We start from the raw sequence: 22,022 nt of genomic DNA, 5'->3' as shown, positions 1-22,022 counted from the left end.
AGATGTTCAGGGGAAAAAGCAGGGTTTGATTTATTATCATCCCAACAGAGAGGGTAGAATAGAGACTGAATGGAGTACTCCACAAAATACACTACAGGGCTTATGCAGAAAGGTTACTTTGTTGTGTTTTTGAATATTTTGCCATGGAAAAACAAACACCCCTGGGAGAGCTTCATGAAACAAGGAGCCTAGAGAGAAAGCTAGCAGACATTGCCACGTTTGCCTTGTGCCTTTCCAGTTGAGAGAGAAACCCTGAATGTCATTGGTCTTCTTGAACCAAGGTATCTTTCCCTGATGCCTTCGATTGAACGTTTTTATAGACTTGCTTTAATTGAGACACTTTCTTGGCCTTAGAGCTATAAACTAGCAACTTGTTAGATTCTCTTTTTAAAAAGCCATTCCGTTTCTGGTATATTGCATTCCGGCAGCTAGCAAACTAGAACGACCCAGAAATTCTGCTTATTAAAATCTGTCCTACAACAGTAAGATCAAACCCCATAGGGTAATAAGTAAAAATGTTTTTATTGCAACATTCTAATGGCAAACATTTTGGAAAAATGTAATTGCTTATCAATAGGGGAATATTCAATTTGTTTGAATGTTGCAATCAGACTATGGAATATTGTGTAGCTACTAAAAAGTAATGAGATAGGTTTACATGTACTATTCAGGAAAGATGTTCAGGGAAAAAAGCAGGGTTTGATTTATTATCATCCCAACAGAGAGGGTAGAATAGAGACTGAATGGAGTACTCCACAAAATACACTACAGGGCTTATGCAGAAAGGTTTCTTTGTTGTGTTTTTGAATATTTTGCCTTGGAAAAATGCCCATGATGCATTTTAATTAAAAATAATGTATATCAAAACCCGTGTTAACCATTTTTTTTACAGTGCAAATTGATTTATTTAAAGTAGTTACCAAAAAAAAAAAAGCACAATAAGGGGGATTATCCTTAGCATTATTAATGCTTTGTTGAAGAGCAGGTAGGAAGAGGGTAAGAAATGGTATTGGGTGGGGAGAGCAATGACTATTTCTAAGGCTTTAGATACAATGCAGTTGACTACATATTAATTCAGCCATTATATACTAGGGATAGTAGTTGGGGGATCAGTACTTTATCTACAGGGAATTTCCACACACATCAGATCCATCCAAACCACCCCAATTCCCTCTTCTACTCTGGACCCTAAAGCCACCTGGATAACAACACTGCCATCCATCCTTCTCCACCCCATTCGTTCTCCATATATTCTACCTTCCCCTAAGGTATTGTGCAAGCTGAGAGCAGCGTGCTTTCTGTAGCTGTAACACATACTGTGTGTCAGGGAAGGTGTAGGAGGGGGTCGCCTTATACTTCAGGTTTGCAATGAGTAGTACGTCTCTCCTTCAACACAATCCAGATTCTCCTGAATGCAATATGAATATCAACAAGTGAAGGAAATCAACCCTGCCTTCAGAAGTAACAGCAATGCACTAACCACTCACAGCTCACAACTCTGTGAAACTCCCTGCACAGGGGTTGCACATAAAATCACTGTCACCAGCTGTCTCTCTCTGATGAACCACAGTCCTCATGACGGTGGTAAAGACAGAAGCAAATGCCTGCAAGTGCAACAACAGGTAAAGGTACATGAGCTACTGCCACTCACTGCAGACACGAAACCAACTTGAGGCCCACTTCCCTGCTGGATGTTTGCAGCGGAATGTCTTTGGAATTACATGGACTCTGAGCTGCAGTCTACTGGGGGAGAATCAAGGCTTAACAGGAGAACTAATGAAGAAGTCTTCCGTGTGAAAAGTGCATTTATCACCATTGTTCTCGCTGGCGAGGCTCCGCAGGGCAAACTGTACCATCTCTCCTCCTGCTCCAGGTACTGTTCATAGTCTGCAAGTAAGGAGAGCGTTCAGTTGACTTGAGGGCCAGTGTCATTTAGGCCAAGATCAGCCCTCTGATCCTAAGATAGGTCCTACAGTTCAAAGGGTAACTGCTTATTTTATTATTGCACAATGTGGGAGACCTTTCTTACCCTAGGGAAGCTGGGGCAGGGAGGGGTTGTGATGGCTTCCCAGTGCTCCTGATTGACATCCGACCTAGTAGGGTTCAGTTCTTCAAATGTAGTGCACACCTTTTCCATCTGGAAGCTACTGTGGCTTCAGTATGGCTTAGAAAGGCAAGAAGTCTCCCTAAAACTTGCCTCTGCCCTATTTACTCTCCTTAGATTTTTTTCCAATGTGCCTGCGTCTTGCAGGTTTAAGTCTTGTCACTACACTGTGTTTCCCCTAGAACTGTTATGATGTCCACTGGTAAAAATAAAACTAAACACTTGAGGGCTTTTTCAGCCAAACTTCAAATTGTCGCCCAACCCAAGAATCCACAAAACTGGAGTTAGGGGCCCTTGTCTGGGATGCCAGCACAGCTTGTTCCCCCTCATTTCTTTGTTAAAGCAAGGTACAAGATACTACAAAGGAATGAACACATCCACACGGGACCTGCTTGTTTCTCCACAAGACAGTCAGAGATGGGATATTTGGAGCTTAAGGGCTCCTGGCAAGCCCTGAAGCCTTATCCCTTTGGATTCACCAGCCCACCAGCAGCACTTCATAGTATTCTTATTAAACATGACTTCATTATAAGAAAGTCTTTTTTCTTAACCTGTGCTGGGCACAGGTAAGAATGGACAGGATGCCTGGATTTCATCTTTATTGCCAAAGACATGGAAGGACAGAGAGCTACACAGGGCAGCAGGCAAGATGGTGAGCAGGTAGCGGCAGTGACAAAGCAGCACAGACCACAACTGGGACCAAGAATGCAGAAGGGTCAGCCCAGATCTGCTGGAGCCCCTCCTCTCAGGTTGGGTGTTTAGCTCAGAACTCAGACCTCTCTTCTCTTCCATCCCCTTTTCTCCATGTACACTAATCTTGATAGGAAAATTTATCCAAAACTTAGATGTATTCCCCCCTCTTTACCCTTTCTCCCAAGTATAAGCATTTTGCACAGTGCCAGTTAGCAGCCTTTCTTTCTATCCCTAAGCTTTGGGAATGTACTACTGCCTACAAGGAACTGGCTCTGGCATTCTCCAATTACCCCTTCCCAGGAAGCTGAGTGCTTCCCATAAAATGCTCACCCTTATGCTCTCACCAACTTTTGAAATTCCTTTAAGGAAGAATGGACATACCACAGGCAACTCTTAATTTCTCAAGCCTGGAAGAATAGACCAGACCCAAAAGAAAAGGCAAGGGGAATGTCAGAGCTCTGACCAAGATTTAGAGCACACAGCTCCTTTTCCATACTTTGTGACAGATACCTCTGCAGCTCAGAAAAATCAGGTATTATTACATATACATGGCAAGATATTTGGGGAGCTGTTGGTACTGCTTCACTAGCAAGAGCCAGAAGAGGAACAGCAGCAGAAAAGGCAGGAGTGGACTTGTCAAGGTCCATGAGAATTTTGTTCCAGGTTCAAGTGGAAGTTATAAAGCTGAGAGGTCACATCTAACCCAAGTGGGAGGTTTTTTTTAAAATTTAAACTACTTCACTCTACTTAATTTGACATAGATTTGCTCTTAGCTCTCACAGGGAAAGTTCAGTTGGTGGTCTTCAGTAGACATTTCTTTTTTTAAAAAATTTTTAAATTAATTTTTACGTTAAAAAATATGACGGCAAAGAAACAGAACATTCTTAACATATGATCATTCTGTTCTACATATATAATCAGTAATTCACAATATCATCACATAGTTGCATATTCATCATCATGATCATTCTTAGAACATTTGCATCAATTCAGAAAAAGAAATAAAAAGACGACAGAAAAAAATTCATGCATACCATACCCTTACCCCTCTCTTTCATTGATCACTAGCATTTCAATCTAAGTTTATTTTAACATTTTTCCCCCTATTATTTATTTTTATTCCATATGGTTTACTCATCTGTTGATAAGGTAGATAAAAGGAGCATCAGACACAAGGTTTTCACAATCACACAGTCACATTGTGAAAGCTTTATCATTATACAATCATCTTCAAGAAACATGGCTACTGGAACACAGATCTACATTTTCAGGCAGTTCCCTCCAGCCTCTCCATTACAAATTGACTAACAAGGTGATATCTATGTAATGCATAAAAATAACCTCCAGCATAATCTCTTGATTCCATTTGGAACCTCTCAGCCATTGACACTTTATTTTGTCTCATTTCGCTCTTCCCCCTTTTGGTCGAGAAGGTTTTCTCAATTCTTTGATGCTGAGTCTCAGCTCATTCTAGGTTTTTTCTCAATCTCTTGATGCTGAGTCTCAGCTTATTCTAGGATTTCTGTCCCATGTTGCCAGGAAGGTCCACACCCCTGGGAGTTATGTCCCACATAGAGAGGGGGAGGGCAGTAAGTTTGCTTGTCACATTGGCTGGAGAGAGAGGCCACATCTGAGCAACCTAGAGGTTCTCTTGGTGATGACTCTTAGGCCTGATTTTAAGTAGGCTTGACCTATCCTTTGTGGGGTTAAGTTTCATATGAATGAACCCCAAGATTGGGGGCTCAGCATATTGTTTTGGTTGTCTGCACTGCTTGTGAGAATATCAAGAATTCAACTTGGGGAAGTTGAATTTTCCCCCTTTCTCACCATTCCCCGAAAGAGACTTTGCAAATACTTTTTTTATTCACTGTTCAAATCACACTGGGATTTATCAGAGCATCCCTCTGGACAAACCAATAAAATCTCATGCCCTACTCAAGGTTCCATATACTTATGGTGTTCAATTAAGCTGTCTACATAAGTTATATTAGGAAATGCACTAGTCAAAATATAAATTTTGTACCAAATAAACATTTTTTTGCTCTAGTCTCACACATACTTTAAAATTTTAAAATATTAATTACTATCAATTTTCAACACCCTGCAGTAATGACATTCCTATGTTTTCAGTAGACATTTCTTGAGTGTCTACTATGTGTATGCCAATATGGTCAGGTGATAAGCCTTCCTGAGGAAGGACGCATCTGAGAAACCAATGCAAACGATAATCCCGGGAATGAGTTGCTCATGGAAGTGCCAGAGATGGGGCCTTCTCCTAAGGCAGTCATCTTGGGGATTACCCAAGACTAAAATTCACAACCCCTCACTGTAGGAAACAAGCCAGAGAAAGCAGCATTCAGAGAAAATGGGGGACAGAGAAGGGAAAGGACATGATCCCAAATGCAATCCAAGATTGAATGCTCACCAGACAGGGTTGGTATTTGATTCTGATTATAGTCTTCCATATAAGTACTCTCAAGGAATGAAAATTGGAAAGTGGTAGAACTTGAAGCAAACAAGCCAATTCCAATCACTTTGTTCTCCCAGGAGAACAACTTTTAGCAACTGAACACTCAGACTGACTCCATTCTCAGAACTCTGTCTCCCCCCAGGAAATAGTTAAGATATTCATCCATATTTGGCAGCTGGGGAGGAAATGAAAGAGCGAGGGGTCAGGAGACTTTCCTAAAGTCATTTATAGAGCAGAGCTCAAACTCCAGAGGTTTAGGTTTCTGATGACAGGCCAGGCCTTGACTTGTCCAAATACATCCATATAAAAGAAATGCCAGGATCCACATCATGGAAGAGGCCTAAAAGAGCTGGATGGATAAAACCTTGAGTTGCCTTCAAGAGCCCAAGGATCCCCCGAAAACCAGCCAAACGAAAAATACACTCACCCACCTGAAAGCTGGTGAGGGAGCCAAATTCTCAATACATAATGGGATCTCACAATCCAACTGATGCTAAAAGTTGTTAAGAAAACATGGGCTTAAGATATGGGGTGGGTGTGGGTGTGGGGATGGGACAGATCCAATTAAGATGGAAAATACTATTCACATAGGGAAGCTCTACCACAAAATGAAGTCTATGGGATCTCAGGTATTAAAATGTTGTCCAAACTATCCCAGAACCTCAGAGCTGGCTGTGGGAGGGAATGGCCCGGAGAAGCCTAAGTGCGGAGAGAGGCAGTGGAATGGGATGGGAGGGGCTCTGCAAAAATGCCAGGGCGGGCACTGCCCTCAGCAGTCTGCTTTCCCTGACCTGGGACTTAGTTCATCTCTTGCTTCTCTACCAATGTGCTCCACAGCAGAAGAGGAGGGGAACAATAGAGAACATAGCTGGAGGGGAAAACAGAGACACCTGTACACTAAAAACTATGGGTGCTGGTCAGAGCGAGCAAAAGCAATTTTGCAGAAGGGGAAATGTGGGGTAGCTACGAATGAAGCCCAGGTCAAGACACCATGCAGAGAGGTCAGGGCAGCCAAATGGTGGGGTAGCACAGCATGTAGGCACCACATAGACAGACAATGGAGGGGAATAGGTGCCTGGAGAAATGGGTCCACACTTCTTTCAAAAGTTAACATTTCTAACTAGAGAGTCAATGAGATTTTGAACTGCATCAGGAATGCTGAGCAGGAGGAGTTTGGGTAGATCAGCAGTCTTTCCAGAGGCCCTGCCTGGAGTCCAGTCAGCCATCAGGCCTTTCAAAGGCCCCCGACTAGGACCCCAGCACAGGAGAGCTTCATGCTGGACCCTGGAAGGGCTTAGCTGTCTCCTGGCCCACACGTTGCTAGAAGCCTTGTGGGAGAAACAGCCAAGAGAGATGGGAAAGGGCTAAAGCAGAGGATCAAGCAAAGACCTATAGATGAGAGAGGGGCTCCTTGCCCACAAACCCAACAGTAGACATCTTTCAAAAGACAGATTCTGGGTGGGAGCCCCCTTATTTCCAACTGCGGGGTCTCCTGCTCTCCCACCACAAGAAAAGAAGGAAAGGAAAAAAAAAAGCTTCAGACGGTTTATCTGCTACTTCAAGCTATGAATGATCAGTTTTGGCTCTCCCTTTTCCACCTGTTTCCAAAGCTTGGACTTTCCCTCTGCAGGAGCTGAGGATGCGGAGGGAGGAACAGGGAGGCCCTGATACATGGAATATTTCTCACCCTATGCATCCCTTCCCTCCTTGGCTCAGGCCTGCTATTCCCAGACACAGCACCCTGTGGGGTTGGCCTGAAAAGATCATTATCTTGTGGCATTCTGCCTTGGGAGGCTGCCCCACTCCTCCCTCCTCCCCACCCCACCCCCAAGCTCATGCCCTGAGAGCCATTCCCTGCTCACTGTGTGCAAATCCTCTGCCTGCTTATGGTGAGATGAAGCTCTGGGGTAAATCCCCTGACCCGCCTGGGGAAGTAGTTCATTTTCCTGCCTAGGAACTCCTTTTGATGACAACGTCACCTCCTGTGGAATGAAAGAGGGATAGAACAGGGCGGCCTGAGTCTCCTCCCCTTGCATGCTGTATCTTTAGAAGCTCAGGGATGGCCAGTGGGCTTGAGAACTGGGCGCAGGCTGGGAGGGCACTGCCATATGGAAATCATTTCCTGATGGCTGGCTCTTCCCCTCACTGTCACATAGTCCCCAGACTGTCTTCTCAGGCTTTCTCAGTGTGGGGTGGGAACAAGCTGGCCTAGGGCAGCACAGCTGGCCTGAGAAATTGAGTCACTGTTCAAGCTCTGGAAACTGATAGAGATGCAGACATCTCGCACCTGTAACTGATGGTAGTGCAGAGAGAAGAGCTATGCAGTCCTTTCAGGGCTGCAGCAGGACCAATCCTGACCATATACAAAGAAAGGGTGCTTGGCGTGGGGGTTACCTTGATGCTCAGTTTGCTTTGCTGCTCTCCAACCATGAGATGCAGGAAGACAAATCCAGGCTACTGGCTCACCTGAATGTCCACAACTGTGCTAGAGTTGATCTTCAGCTACTGCTCACTAGGCACTGTGCACAAAATCCTGGGTCTGGAGGTCCTCCATCCACTTCATCTCCCCAGTACCGCATCACCTACTGGATGATGGCAACTTTTATGAAACAGGAGGGCAAATGGGAGGAGATAATGGTGGGTGGCATTGGCTTCTTGTCTGGGAAGGTGACCCTGGCCTGTATGTCCAGACTCGATGCCTCTCAGGATCTCTGAGCCCATAGACAGCAGGCCTGGGTCAGATCCAGTGGGCACCAGGTTGCATTCGCTGCAACTATTGCTTTAGATAAAGTTCTATGTTTTACCAGTTCCTGATGGGACTGAGGGTAGAATCCTCAGGCCTCATTTTTCTCTGCCATCTCTGCTGCATTCTTGGTTGACCCTTGCTCCTCAGCATAGTGGTCAAGGGTATGAGGGGACAGGTTGAGGGGCAGGGTTCATCCTTCCTCTGATCCACCACCACATGATAGTCCTGAGAAGCTAAAGCACCAATCACTCACTGGTCCTCAAGGTTTGTGTCTGGAGTCCCTTGGTGTGTTGGCTCTGCCTCTTCTACCCATGAAGTCTGAGACCTTGAAAACAACTGTTCATCATTCACACATTCCACCACTGGCACCAGCCCCTGGCCTTAGCCCTTGTTGTTGGAGGAGTCCAGGGCTATGCTTTCCCATCTTACTAAATTTCACTCTCATTGTCTTGTTCCCTCTTGGCAGTGGCTGCTTCCAGAGCAGACTGACCCTCCTTTGGGGTAAGAACTAGACTGGCATCTGATGGTGGGTTTCATGCCAGATATACCCAGCAGGTAGCCTGGGCATCTGGTAATAAATGGGCACCTGGCTTGGAGTACTCCAGTGGCTGAGTACTCGAGTGATGTGGCAACTGCCCAGTTGGGGAGGCAGCAGCAGGGGCTTTACTGAATGAGTGGACTGGGGACAAGGGTTGAGGGGGAGGAGTGGCTCCTTCTGCCAGGAGTGAGGCATGTGGCACAAAGTGAGGAGGGTGACAGGTGCTGAGGTTGGCAAAAAGAGAAAGGTGGGGGTCTGGTAGAAAATTAGGTGACACAACATTGGAAAGGCTATAAGTAAATTGTAGAGTGGATGGAAGCTGAGCATTGTGGATTGGGGGACAGTGGATTTCTGGGTGTTGTATCAGTGAAGATGACACATTAAACTTGTGGGGCAAGGAACTCATGTTCATCATGGAGGGGAGGCAATTGGTGAGAAGGTAGAAGATGGCACAGTCACCTTATCCAGCATGACATATTGGTCCACTGTCAGGCCCGTGATGGCTTCGGCTTCATCATGCCCAGCCTGGTTTTGCCCAGCCACCACAACCCCAAAGGACCATTCAGAGGCATCACTGGAGGGTGTATGGTTAGTTGAGCAGCTGGTGGTTCTCCCCATGTCCTCGCTGATCATCAGGAGGTCTGTTGCTTTCATGGAAGGCATTCCTGACTCCTCCCATGAACAGGTTTCATGTTGCTTTGTGGTTTTCCTGGAGCCTGGAAGGTGTCAGCTTGCTCTTGGGGGATCAGTGGCTTTCCTGTACCCCTTACTGCTGCTGGCTGGGGCGGCCACATCTAAGCTTCCAGTGGAGCTTCTAGGTATCTGCAGTAAGAAATACTCTTCTTCCCAGCTGGCTTGGGAGCCGGTTTATCTCACAGCTCTCTCCAGACTCCTCCTGCTCACCCCAGAGCCATTGCCATCATGGCCATTACCACTCCCAGACCTGGAGCCGCCCTATACCCAGCCACATTTACCCTTTTTTTTTTTTAAGTAAATATTTTTTTTTTATTGTGAAATATAACATATAAAGAAAATAAAGAAAAGCAGTAATTTTCAAAGTATACTTTAACAGGTCGTTACAGAACAGATTTTAGAGTTTGTTCTGGGTTACCATTCCACTATTTCAGATATTTCCTTCTAGCTGCTCCAAAACACTGGAAGCCAGAAGAAATATAAATATAATGATTCAGCAGTCATATTCCTTTGTTAAACCCTATTTTCTCTGTCCTAACTCCTCCTTCTCCTTTGATCCTTCTCCCTACCTATGGGAATCTTTAGGCAATGCCCATTCTGACTTTTTCATTTTTCAAAGGGGTAGTAGCACAAAAGGACAGGGACGTTTAATTAGGTGATTATCTTGGAAAGGCTGGTCCCTCTAGGTTTCAGGATTTATCTGGCATAGAACCCTCTGGAAACTATAGGCTCCAGGAAAGCAAATTTAAATGCATGAAACCTTTATAGTGTCTCAGTTCAAGCTTTAGATGTTCTTAAGAGTTAACAGGAGCAATGTTGGTTGGGGTTTAGCAAAGCATGGTAATTAGCACTACCTAACTGAAGCTTGCAGAAGAGTAGCCTCTAGAACAGCCTCTCAACTCTATTTGATCTCTATTGGCCACTGTTTTATCCCCCTTTTGGTCAGGAAGACATTGTTGATTCCACTGTGTCAGGGCCAGACTCCTTCCTGGGAGCCATGCCTCACATTGTCTGGGAGATTTTCACCCCTGAATGTCATGTCTCTCATAGTGGAGGAGGGTAATGATTTTCTTTGCAGAGCTGGGCTTAGAAAGAGAGGCTCCATATCTGAGCAAAAGGAGAGGCTTCCTGGAAACAATCTTAGACCTCAGTATAGGTAGTCTCAGCTTCTCCACTACAGAAATAAGTTTCCTTAGGGCAAGTCTCAAAATCAAGGGCTTGGCCTATATTCTTGTGAGTCCCCAGTGGTTGAGAGGGTAGCTGTGATATGGGGAAGTTTAATAGTTCCATGTTGATATTAACTGACATTAACCAATTTTTATGAGCAAAGCACACATAGATACACATATTGTGGGTGTGCTTAAAAAAAGATGGAAAGAATTCAAATTAAAATGTTAAAAATGGTTTTCTTAAAGAGTGTCTTAGTTCGCCAGGGCTGCTGTAACAAAGTACCATAAATTAATTGGTTTAAAACAAGAGAAATTTATTGTTTTGCAGTTCTGGCAGCTAGAAGTCAGAATCACGGTGTCAGCAGGGTGAAGCTTCCTTGGAAGTCAGTAGGGTTTTGGCAGTGACTTGCCAGAAGTGCATGGTTCTTTGTCTTGTGTCATAACTCATGCATGTTCCTTTGTCTTGTGTCATAACTCAATCTCTGCTTCCATCATGTGACTACCTTCTCTGTCTTTCCATCTATGTCCAAATTTCCTCTTCTTATAAGGACACCAGTCATATTGGATGAGGGCCCATCCTAATTCAATTTTGGCCTCATTTTAACCAATAACATCATCAAAGATCCTATTTCCAAATAGAATCACATTCATGAAACTGCAATAAGGAACTTGAACATATTTTTTGAAGGACACAATTCAATCTATAAAGGGATAGGTTTAAAAAAATTTATAGGCATTTTCTATAACATTAGTAACAGTGGAATAAATAGTAAAGAGTTTAAAAGACAAAGAATAGGGGAGAATTCCTGGATCCTGTGACCTTTAATTTGTATTGTTTCCTGATTTGTTTCACAATTCTGTGGGCTATTCAAAGAAGGCAGTTCTTGTGATCTACGTGTCAGCCTCGCTGTTTTGGGTTGATGCACCAAACATCAGAAAACCAGCGAGTGGGCGGAACTTGCCTGATCCTGCTTTGACTAGGGCTTGTCGCCTTAGATCTCATTCTTTCAATGGCCTCGCCAGCCACTACCAGGCTAGGTACTCACATCCTTGTTCTAGAAAGTTCAGGTGGTCAGGAAACGGGCCAGACTGATTTAGCTTGGACCAGATGCCCAGCGCTGGACCAAGCATTGGTGGCAGTTTCCCCACCATCCTGGGGTGTGTCTGTGAGAGGAGGTGAGAGGGAGGAGACGGAATTTCACAGGTCCTGGCATCACTAGATTCCTGGGCAGGTTTTTACTTTTTTTTACTCTTTCACTCTCTCTTTTTCTTTCTCTCCCACACAAAATTTCCACAATTGACTTCAAATTCTTGCCACAATTTAATTCAATCAAATATTTATCCATAGCTATGCTTAGTGTGTTTAGTTTCAATAACATGAAACTGCCTTTCTGAATTTTGCTGTTTTACTGTAATTCTTCATTTCTTTCTAAAATTATGAACATTTAAAATTATAGTTCCAGGTAAGACCGTGGATCGGTTGTTTAATGTAAGAAATTACAGTATAAGTTTGAAATCACTGAAAATAAGTAAGATAGTCAGGGAGGTTCAGAAAAGCAGTTATCGGTGAGATGTGTGGCAGGTATGATATTGTCCCCCATGAAATAAACAGAAGAAGATGATGTACCCCATGTCATAACTAATGAGCTGGAAATAAACAGCAGCATTCAGACTCAAAGGTTTAGTGCATCCTTGGAAGCCTATTCAAATACAGTTTTATTCTAGTGTATATGTGAATGTACATAAATCATTTTTTCTCACATAGAAAATCTGCATAATTAGGTTTATTCCTACTTTTGGAGGTGCCAGCCTACAGCTTCTGAAGAATATTAACATGTACCTATCTCTGAATATATATTTTTTCCTATAAAAAATCTGAAATAAGTTTTATAGTTTTGCTTTTGAAACTATTTGGCTAAAAGTAACTTATTTAATATTAGTTTGGTTATAATTTTTGCACAACCATTTCCCGTACTTGGGAAATTTTTGGAATGGAGAAATTCTTCCCCAAATTTTCTTTAATTAAATAAAAAATTTAGTTTAGGTTTCAGTTTTTATCACATAAAATTTTAGACAAATTTATTATGAACAGAGAAGAGGTTTTGAAATGTTTTTCTTTTCTACCAGGCATATATATCCATACTGGGACATATTAGTCAGAGTTTGTAAATTAGTTGGGGAACATGTTGATCAGAGTTTATAAATTAAAGATTGATTTATTATTTAACTGTGGAGGAAACAAGATGTCTTTAGAAAGGATATATATCTGAATAGGGTGAATTGATTACATTTTTATCTTAATAATTGAGAAAGGGTCATAAATTTGACTTATTTTGCAATATTACAAAGCCTGAAATCTCTCAATAAGCAATTGAAAGTCAAAACTATTTGAAGACTTTATGGCAAATAACAAGGATACAGAAATGAAAATGATGTTTTAGAAATGATTAAAGTAAGTTGATAGTGGAGATGTCAAGTCATTTAAAATTCTTTATTCATGTAAATGTGATGAAAATTATAAGTCTCCTGGTAAAACAAAGAACAGCATCATCACCATCTTTCTTTGCTGAAAATAAATTCCTTTGGCAAGTTTTCCCTAACATGTTAAAATAAACTGACCAGTGGATTAGAAGCATTTTAGTTTAACAAAAGCTGCTTGATTCTCAGTAAGAAAAGATGTTGATCAAAATTTCTACCAAGTGCAACCTGAGAATGTCCATAGTTCCTTGGAAGTATTCCAGGCAGCTCACACAGGTGATTATTCGGACTTACCTAATAAAGCATAAAAACAAACAGATACACAAGCATCCTCTCTCTTTCCAATATATAAAACCACCACCACCCAAACCTGTTTCTATTTGTACCCACATGAGTGGGCCAAGACTTTTGAAATATTATGAAACCAAGACAGATGAGAGCAAATGCCTGGTTTTTGAAACTGATTCATCAAGTGTCAATTCAGCTCAATTTAGTCTAGATCTTGAAAGTGATATGCTTAGCACACCTGTCTCTAATCTGCAGGGTTAATAAATTACATGTGGATAGGTCAGTTAATGTATTATAAGTAAGTTTAAACATCAATTGAATATGAAAACATCAATATATTAGAAATCAGAATGTAAAACATGCATCCGTTTTAAGATAAAACATAGAACCATAAGGCATTTCATCTTGTGGTAAGCTTGTTTCGTGATGCAAACCATGGATTCTTTTTTTTTTTTTTTTTTTTTTAAATTAACTGACACAACATTTAGAAATCATTCCATTCGCAATCCATGGATCCTCAAAGGGTATACCACTCCTATCTATTTTTAGTGTTTTTCTTTTTCTGGGTAGGAAAAGTGTTCCGGGTTGGGTATTCTAAAGTCAAAGTTGAGAAAACAAGTCTGAGGCAAGTTGAGAGTCAAGGATGAGATACACAAGGGGAAGTGAGGGAAATAGATTAACCACCAGAGCTGAGATGAGAAAACAGGGCACAGGAGTTGACAGAGTAAGGAAAATAATCCTGCTCTCTCCCTCCCCTTACTGTAGGCTTATGTCTTGACCTGAGATTGGGCTATTATATCCTAAGGTTGGGCCTAAAGGTAAAGCAATACATAAAGGTAGGATATTGATTCTCTCAAAATGGGACTAGAAAATTCTAGTGCTGATCATTCTGGGAAGAGGACGATCTTACCTCCCAGGAAGGATGTCCTTAGAAGGTAGCTCTTAGCAGAAAAGAGAGGGAATTCTTTCTTATTTTAGGAAATATTTCAGAATATCCTTGGCTTTTTCCATGTGGCATCCCTTGGTTGGGAGAGAAATAGGCCGAGGCAATCTGAGGAGGATAACCAGAATTTATGGGCTCTAAGAATAGTCACGTCCAGTCATCAGTTCTGTTTTGCTTTGGGTTTTTTTTCCTCATCTTTGAGAATTTAGTAAAATATATTTAGTAAAAAAAATGTGTAAAAAAATTTAGTAAAAAAATAAATTATATTTATTAAATATAACAGCTTGTGCTATGGAGAATTGAGGGAAAGACTTATGTCTATTTTGGGGACTCAGCAAAATGGGGCCAGGGGAAAGGAATCCCTGAGTCCATGAGATAGTGGTGACAGAGAGAGACTCTTTGGAATGTAGATCTCAGGCATATAGATTTGGAGCTACCAAATCCAGCTGTGATTTCATATACAGAGATTGTTTTAAGGTAGTCCTTCACTTTAAGGGATTTGGGGGGCTAGGAAGCATTTTAGACTGGCAGGACAATGTGCTGTGTCATGGCAGAAGTACTAGGAAGAAGCAAATAAAGAAAGTAAGATTGTTCTTTAGGGAGCTGGGCAATTATTTATTTTTAAATGAACTCTTTTTATTCCTCTTTGTTCAATGAAGATCTAGCCATTTAATGTCTCTTGAGATAGAAAGCTGGTAATGGAGCTTAGAACTGTGTCTAGCACCTTGCTAGCATCCTCTCAGAGACCCTGCTCACGCCCCAGAGGGCTGTCAGAGAGTGGAGCCAGGGTCCAGATACTGACCGGATCCACAAGCCTCGGCTCCTCCCAAAGCCTGATGCGTTCTCTTCCTTCTCGCTTGATGCCTCCATGCCTCTACCTCTTCCAACTCCCAGCATAATCTCTACAAGAACTCAGGAGTTTAGAGAATATCTGTTAGATGGGGAACTATATTTACTATCTTCGGTTCTTTGCTATTATGAACTTTCCTTTGAGACATGGAAGCTCATGCTGTTTGCTTTGATAGGGGAGTGACAGCAATAATGAATCACGACCTCAGTGAACATCCTGCCTTGTTTATTTAATAATTAGTGATCTACTCTTAACTATGTGGCAAATTCTGGACTAGGCACTGAGAACACAATGGTGAACAAGACAGGACACGCTCACCGTTTTCAAAGGCCTTATTGTGATGGACAACATGCATGAGTCAACAGCCAAGCACAACTGTTGGCAGAATAGGAGTGTCCCTTAAGGTAGAGTCAGGAGATGTAGAAATTGTTCCTAGAAGGTACTGCATATAAATTGAGAATGGAAAGAGATCAAGAGTTAGCTAGTCAAATGAGGGTATATGGCAGAATGAATAGACATGTGCAAACATGTGGGGTTAGAGAGAAAATGGAATGTTTTAAGAACTCAAAGACCAACAGACTTGGGACCCTAAGGTTCAAGGAAGGATGTGGAGGGAAAGGAAGCTAGAGGATTTCACATGGCTCAGATCACAAAGGAGCTTGCAATCCGTATTTAGGATCTTAGAGTAAAGGGGGTTGGTTCATTTAATCATTCCAATTTCATTCTCTCTTACCTTACTTTTCTATAGTGACTAAAAAGTTAAAATATCAACTTCTTAGCCTTCTTGCACAGTAGGAGTGGCCATGTGACCCAGTTCTGGCCAACTGCTACCAAGGAGTAGTCTGTGGTTGCTACTGCTTTATTTCCTTACTCTTATTGCCTGAAATGGCATGATGACTAGAGGGCATTGCTATGGATAGTGGAGCAGAAAGACAGAACAATCTTGCTTCCCTGATGGCTTTGTGGAGACTTGGTGCCAGTGCTGACCCCAACTCTGACTGTTTATAGAATGAGGTAAGTAAAGCCTCCTTTGACTAAGCCACTGTGATTGGGTTTCTGTTTTATGCAGACAAATGCAAATCCTAAGAAAGAGAGCCACTGAAATATTTTAAGTGTAAAAGTTCAGATTTTTACTTGAGAATGATTGATGTAACTTTTTGTGATAACTGGTTCAGGGGCTATGAAGTCACCAACTAGATACAGGTGGGAGATGAAAGGAGATGGACTAGGTCTAAGGCAGTAGTGTTGGACATGGATAGATGTGAGGCCTGCTGTGGGGAAGAGCCAATTGCATTAGAAAGACAAAGCATTTGAGAGGTTGCTGGCTTGAATCAGTGGACCAAATGAGTTTAGTCTATTTTTAATTGTTTACGTCTCTAAATAATGTCTGTGCGTATTAGTTGGGTTCTCCAGAGAAACAGAACTGACAGAAAATATGTGTAAATATTAGGCAATTTATTATAGACATGAACTCACCTGATTGCAGGGATTGGCAAGTCTGAATTCTGTAGAGAAGACTGCAAGTTGGAAATTCTCAAAAAGGTGATGTCGAATTCCCCAGGAGAAGCTGGCTCTTTGAAGTAGAGATAGAAATTCCTTCTGATTGTTGAAATTTTCAGTTCTCATTTTAAGATCTCCCACAGAATGGATGAGGAGATTCCGCTCATTGCTGACGGCAGTCTTCTTTGTGGATTATAGATATGATCAGCCATTAATGCGGTCAACTAAGCAATGACTTAAATCCATTTATGAAATAACCTCACAGTAACCATCAGGACAATGCTCGCTTTACCAAACACCTGGACGCCATAACCTAGCCAAGTTAACACATGATATTAACCATCACACTGGGTAAAGAAAGCATTTTCATACTTTGAATAATTTCCTTAAAATGGTGGGTAGAATGACTTTTCCCCCAGGATTCTAGTCTTGGCTATAGAGATTTAGATCCCTGGGAATACCTGAAATTTCTAATGAATAATTCATCAATTTCCCAGTTGGGGAATGATCCTGCTCCCTTTGCCCCCAAACAAGGTCTTCAGCGGCAGTTTTGGAAAATGATTCACAGATTAGCTGATATCTAGAACCAACGGTGTTGAAGACCTCTAGGTCCTGGGAACTCAGACACCAGCAAACCCTGCAACTCAATCTCTGAAGCCCTTTAGTCTTTATACACTTCATGCTTCCCTGGGGTCACTGGGCTTCTCTTCCTTGTTCTGTCTTCATCAGAACCAAAGGATGTATTGCTTCCCCCAGAGAGAAATGTAAGCCATATGACACTGATTTTTTTCCATCAGAAATAAACTTATTTACTTATTGTTTTTTTATTAGAGCAGTTGAAGTTTTATAGAAAAACCATGCAGAAAATACAAAGTTCCCATATACTTGACATCCTACTTTCCAACCCAGTTTTTCCTAGTATTAACATTGACATAGTGTGGTACATTTGTTATAATTGATGAAACAACATTATTGTAATTACATTATTAACTATAATCCCTAATTTATATAAGGTTTCACTTTTTGTGTTGTACAGTTTTGTGGTTTAAAATTTTTTTATTTTAGTAACATATAAACAAAGTAAAATTTTCTGTTTCATCCACTATGGTGGCTTGGAGGTATATACTCCAGAAAAACCATCACTAATTTGAGGAATTACATTAATTAACTAAAATTAATTAATTCAATTAATTAAAATTAATCCAATTTTAATAGCCACATGTGGCTTGTGGCCTCGGTATTGGACAATACAGACCTACACTTTTTCCCTGAGATAAAGGAAACTAAATGTTGAATGCAGGAGGCAGTATTCTCAATCACAAAAGTGTACAATTAAGAGAACAAAGGAAGTAGAACTCTTCACTGCAATAAAAAGAGAACAAAACCTGAGAAGGTTTAAAAGTTGCCTTCCATTAAGTTGGGGGCCTAATTCTTTCTGTTTCCCTGAGAGGGAAAATAAGTTGCTATCAAATTGTTCACCGTGTGCTGGGGCGAGCCCTTAGAAATAGACGCTTTATGTTCTGCATGCTATTTTTTATTTCCTTCTTCTGTCCACTATGCTTCTTAGGATTTATTTTCTCTTGTATTATTCCCCCCCTTGGATGTATGCATATTCACTATTTAATTTAAAGGAATAGGCCCAGAACATCCTCTGAGTCTGCTCCTGTGCATAGATAGAAATATTCTTTCCCCTGGGAGCACAGGGTCGAGCGTACCGAAGGCGCTTCAGGGCACTAAAGTTTGTGGTGGCATTTTATGTATTCCCAGTTCAATATTGTGTCTATAATGAGCTTTATTTTAAGAATCTGAAGCAACATAGAGGTTTTGATGCCTGAAGAAAGGGAAAATAGAGCACTGGGAGAACGCTTGGGTTAGGAGGCGGGCCCAGGGTGTTGATGAGAAGTCTCCAGCGTCCCTGACGGGAAGTGATGTGTGGCTTTCACTGAAAGTTAAGGAGCTGTGCTGTGGGCACGGTGAGACGGCCGCCTTGAGAGAACGGGCAAGACTGATCTCTGGAGGAGGTCCTGAGAGTGAAGACGGGGACACAGGATGAAGGCAGCAGGGACAGCAAAAAAGAGAGACTTGAATGAGATCAGACAACATTGGGAGCAGCCACTCTACTCAGTTTTGCAGTGGAGAGTGTAAAATTATCCTCACTCAGTGTCAGAAAGACACTGTGACCATTAACCAATAGCGCCCAGTGGGAGATGAACTAGGGTCAATCTGTAGGAAGCAGCAGAGTTACAGAATAAGAGGAGAATTGCAATAAGGAAAAAGGAAGACAAAATAATTGGGAGAAATATTAATGCACAGGATGCTTAGTGCCATTTCTACTCCATCTACCATGAAAGGTGCTGGGGCACTCAAAGGAGGGCAAAGAAAAGGAAGCAGTTCCTAGAGGTATTGGTACAAGACTTAAATGGGATACTGACAATGGCAAGCTTTCTTTGACATTTGTACCATGAGCAGATAAGCAGCTGCTACATGAGATTACTGTAGTGGGAGTCCCTGTTGTAAATGTGTCCTGAGACACATTTCTGTAGTCTTACAAACACAATACAAAGAAAAGGCTTGGTAAGTTACTGATAAGTAAAAGGATATGATGTGTCTATGAGGAAATAGTAAGAATAAGAACAGTGAAGACTGGAGTACATTTGTGTATTTTTCAGGAAATCCTTTATTCTTGCATCCACTCACTCAATGATCTAATACATATATATCGAGAGCCTCCTATGGAGCCAAACCCTATGGCTAAAGAGACAAATTAAAGACAGTTCCTGCTTTTAAGTCACTCTCAGTCTAGAAGGAAAGAAACCAAATAAACATATAATTATGCTCCCATGGTATGTGTTGTGATTTATATATGCAAATAAATAATGGTGGAAGAAGAGGGGAAAGAGTGATTCATTGTGCTTAGAAAATAGGAAAGGGAGGACAAAAAGTGACAGAAGAGCAACCAAAGAAGTCTTCACGGAGGAGGTGAGATTTTGGGGAAAATTTGAAAGTCAAATAGAACTTTGAGAAGGAAATTCTAGGTAGAGGAAATAGAATGAGTGGGGTTTTGAGATCTGATAAGACATACATTGGCTGCCTAACATTCAGACACTTAGTGACACATTTTCTTGACCAGAGGGAGGCAGTAGCATGCCCCACTTGGTACAGCTGATGCTTAGGAGAAGATCCACTGGGAGCCTGGGGTAACTAATCCCACTGTGTTTGACTCTACACAGGATGGATGGGAGAAAGAAAGTCACCGATCTGATATTTTGGACTATCTGGATTCTTTCTAAGTGTTTAAATGACCATGAGAGAATCTTGGGCACTTCAAAATTCCCTTTGTATCTGCAGATCAGCAAGAGATGGGTAAAGAGGAAGAAACTGAAGCATTGAGAATCTGTGGGTTTCTATATAATAAGAGGGAAATTAGAGTTTTCCAGGGTTCGAAAAAATGAACTGTGTCAAAATTTGGATTCAGTTTTCAAAACTGAGTCTGAATGTTTTGAACCGGTGGAAGCCTCTTGAGAAGCAGCCTATTTACCCAAGGAGTTTTGGCTGAGGCAGGATGGAGGTTTGCTTGGGGATTTCAGGTAGGGTGAGATGGGAAGCACAGCATGGCATCTCAGATGTTGGTTCCCTGGTCGTGATCTTGGACTCGGGGTTAGGGGCAGTAGGCAAAAGCTGAACCAGGTTTATTCAACGATGGATACAAAAGCTATACAGTTTTGGTGTCTGTTAAAAACTGTCATACAAAATAAAAACTGTCATAAAAAACTGTCATCCAAAGAATGAAGCACAGCTTCTCTGGGCTAGTCAAACGTTTTCTGGATTAAGGACTGCAGAAAATTCAGGGATACTTTGGCACCAGGTGGGTAGTTTTGGGAACCCAAATTCACAGTACAACAGACATGAAAATAAAATAAGTGTTTTTCTGGAGGGCCCTGGCAATAAAAACATTATGGTAGCTTTGTAGGTAGAGGAAATCATTTCAAGGTGGGTAGAGGTAAAAACACTACAGACATGTGAAGGAATTCATGTGAGGCATCCCTGTAAATCCCAGGAACAACTTAATGAGCTTGGAAGGGAGTTGGCACTCATGAATTATGCAGGAGAGGACCTGAGCCAGTGAAGTTGTTATAATTATTATAGGTTGGTGATGACTGGGAATTTTTTTTTTTTTGCAGCAAAGTAAATTGCTAAAAAAGGAAAAACAATTGCATAAACAAAGAGGGATCAAAGCATAAAGACACCAAAAGAGCAGATCAAACTGTGTGGCAAAAATATGGAACTCAAAGAAGATCTAGGCTAAAACAAATATAAAATATTTCATATTTCATTCATCATAGAGGTTAAAGGGTATCACTAATTAATTGGTGAAAGGAAATCGGATAATTTAATCAGCGCCTATAGTAGAGTTATCCTTAAATTTCCAGGTGTGCAGTCTTCAAGATAGATATGGGTTTTATAATTTTCTAGGGTTCTTTTATGATATTTTAAGAAAATATTTTGTAAAGGGACTTCTAAGCACACCCAATCACACACACTACATGACGCTTAACTAATTAGAGTAAAAATGTGGGTCAGTTGAGTGGGCAAGACCTGAAAAAATAAAACACAGAGAATTTCTTCTTCATGATGCTTATTCTTTTGAATATGTCATTGCTGCGCTTATTGTGTGCCACTTTGAAGCTGCCATGTACCCCAGAAGGGTTATGTTCTTTAATCTTCATTCAATATTGCTGGGTGTTATCTTTTTGCTTGTTTCCATGGAGATGTGGCCCACCCAGTTGTGGTTAGTAACTTTTGATTAGGTGGTTTCCATGGAGATGTGTCTCCACCCATTCAAGGTGGGGTTGCTTACTGGAGTCATTTAAGAGGGAACTATTTTGGAGAAAGCATCCAAGCCAACAGAACTCACATAATCAGAGAACTTTGGAGATGCAGAAAGAAAATGCCCCTGGGGAAGCCTTATGAAATGAGGAGAGAAAGCTAGCAGAAGTTGCCATGCACCTTCCCAGCTGACAGAGATGTTCTGGATGGCATCAGCCATTCTTGAGTAAAGGTAACCTCTTGTTGGTGCCTTAATTTGGACATTTTCATGGGCTTAGAACTGTAAACTTGCATCTTAATAAATTCTCTTTTTAAAAGCTGTTCCATTTCTAGTATAATGCATTTCTGCAGCTTAACAAACTAAAACATATTTCCTTTGTAATACCTCAAAAAATACATTAAGCATGTGGAGGTAATAGTTACTAAACTTGTCACTGAAGTCACATTTGAAGTCTGTGCTTTATGGAGTTATAGGTTTATGGGTGCATAAAAACCAAAACCAAATAATTCAGTTAGAAACAATGTGTAAAGTGGGGTGCTGTGGAAGCACAAAGATGAGACCTCTAACCCAGCTCTCAGAAGCTGGGAAGATTTCCTAGAGGAAATCAAATCTAAATAAAGACCTTAAGATCCGTAGGTGTTAGCAAAATTTAGGAGTGTGTATGTGTGTGTGCGTACATATGTGTGTGTGTGTTGGGGAGGAGTCAGTGGGATGGGTATTCT

General features: G+C 41.5%; 1 pseudogene; it reads right to left on the bottom strand.

Moving 5' to 3' along the window:
* Window positions 1-1,490: 1,490 nt before the first annotated feature.
* Window positions 1,491-9,243, bottom strand: LOC143680167 (ataxin-1-like; annotated as a pseudogene).
* Between the last annotated feature and the right edge of the window lie 12,779 nt (window positions 9,244-22,022).

This window comes from Tamandua tetradactyla, chromosome 4 (assembly GCF_023851605.1).
Source record: "Tamandua tetradactyla isolate mTamTet1 chromosome 4, mTamTet1.pri, whole genome shotgun sequence".
NCBI classification, from domain to species: Eukaryota; Metazoa; Chordata; class Mammalia; order Pilosa; family Myrmecophagidae; genus Tamandua; species Tamandua tetradactyla.
This window is presented reverse-complemented; position numbering and strand designations above follow the sequence as displayed.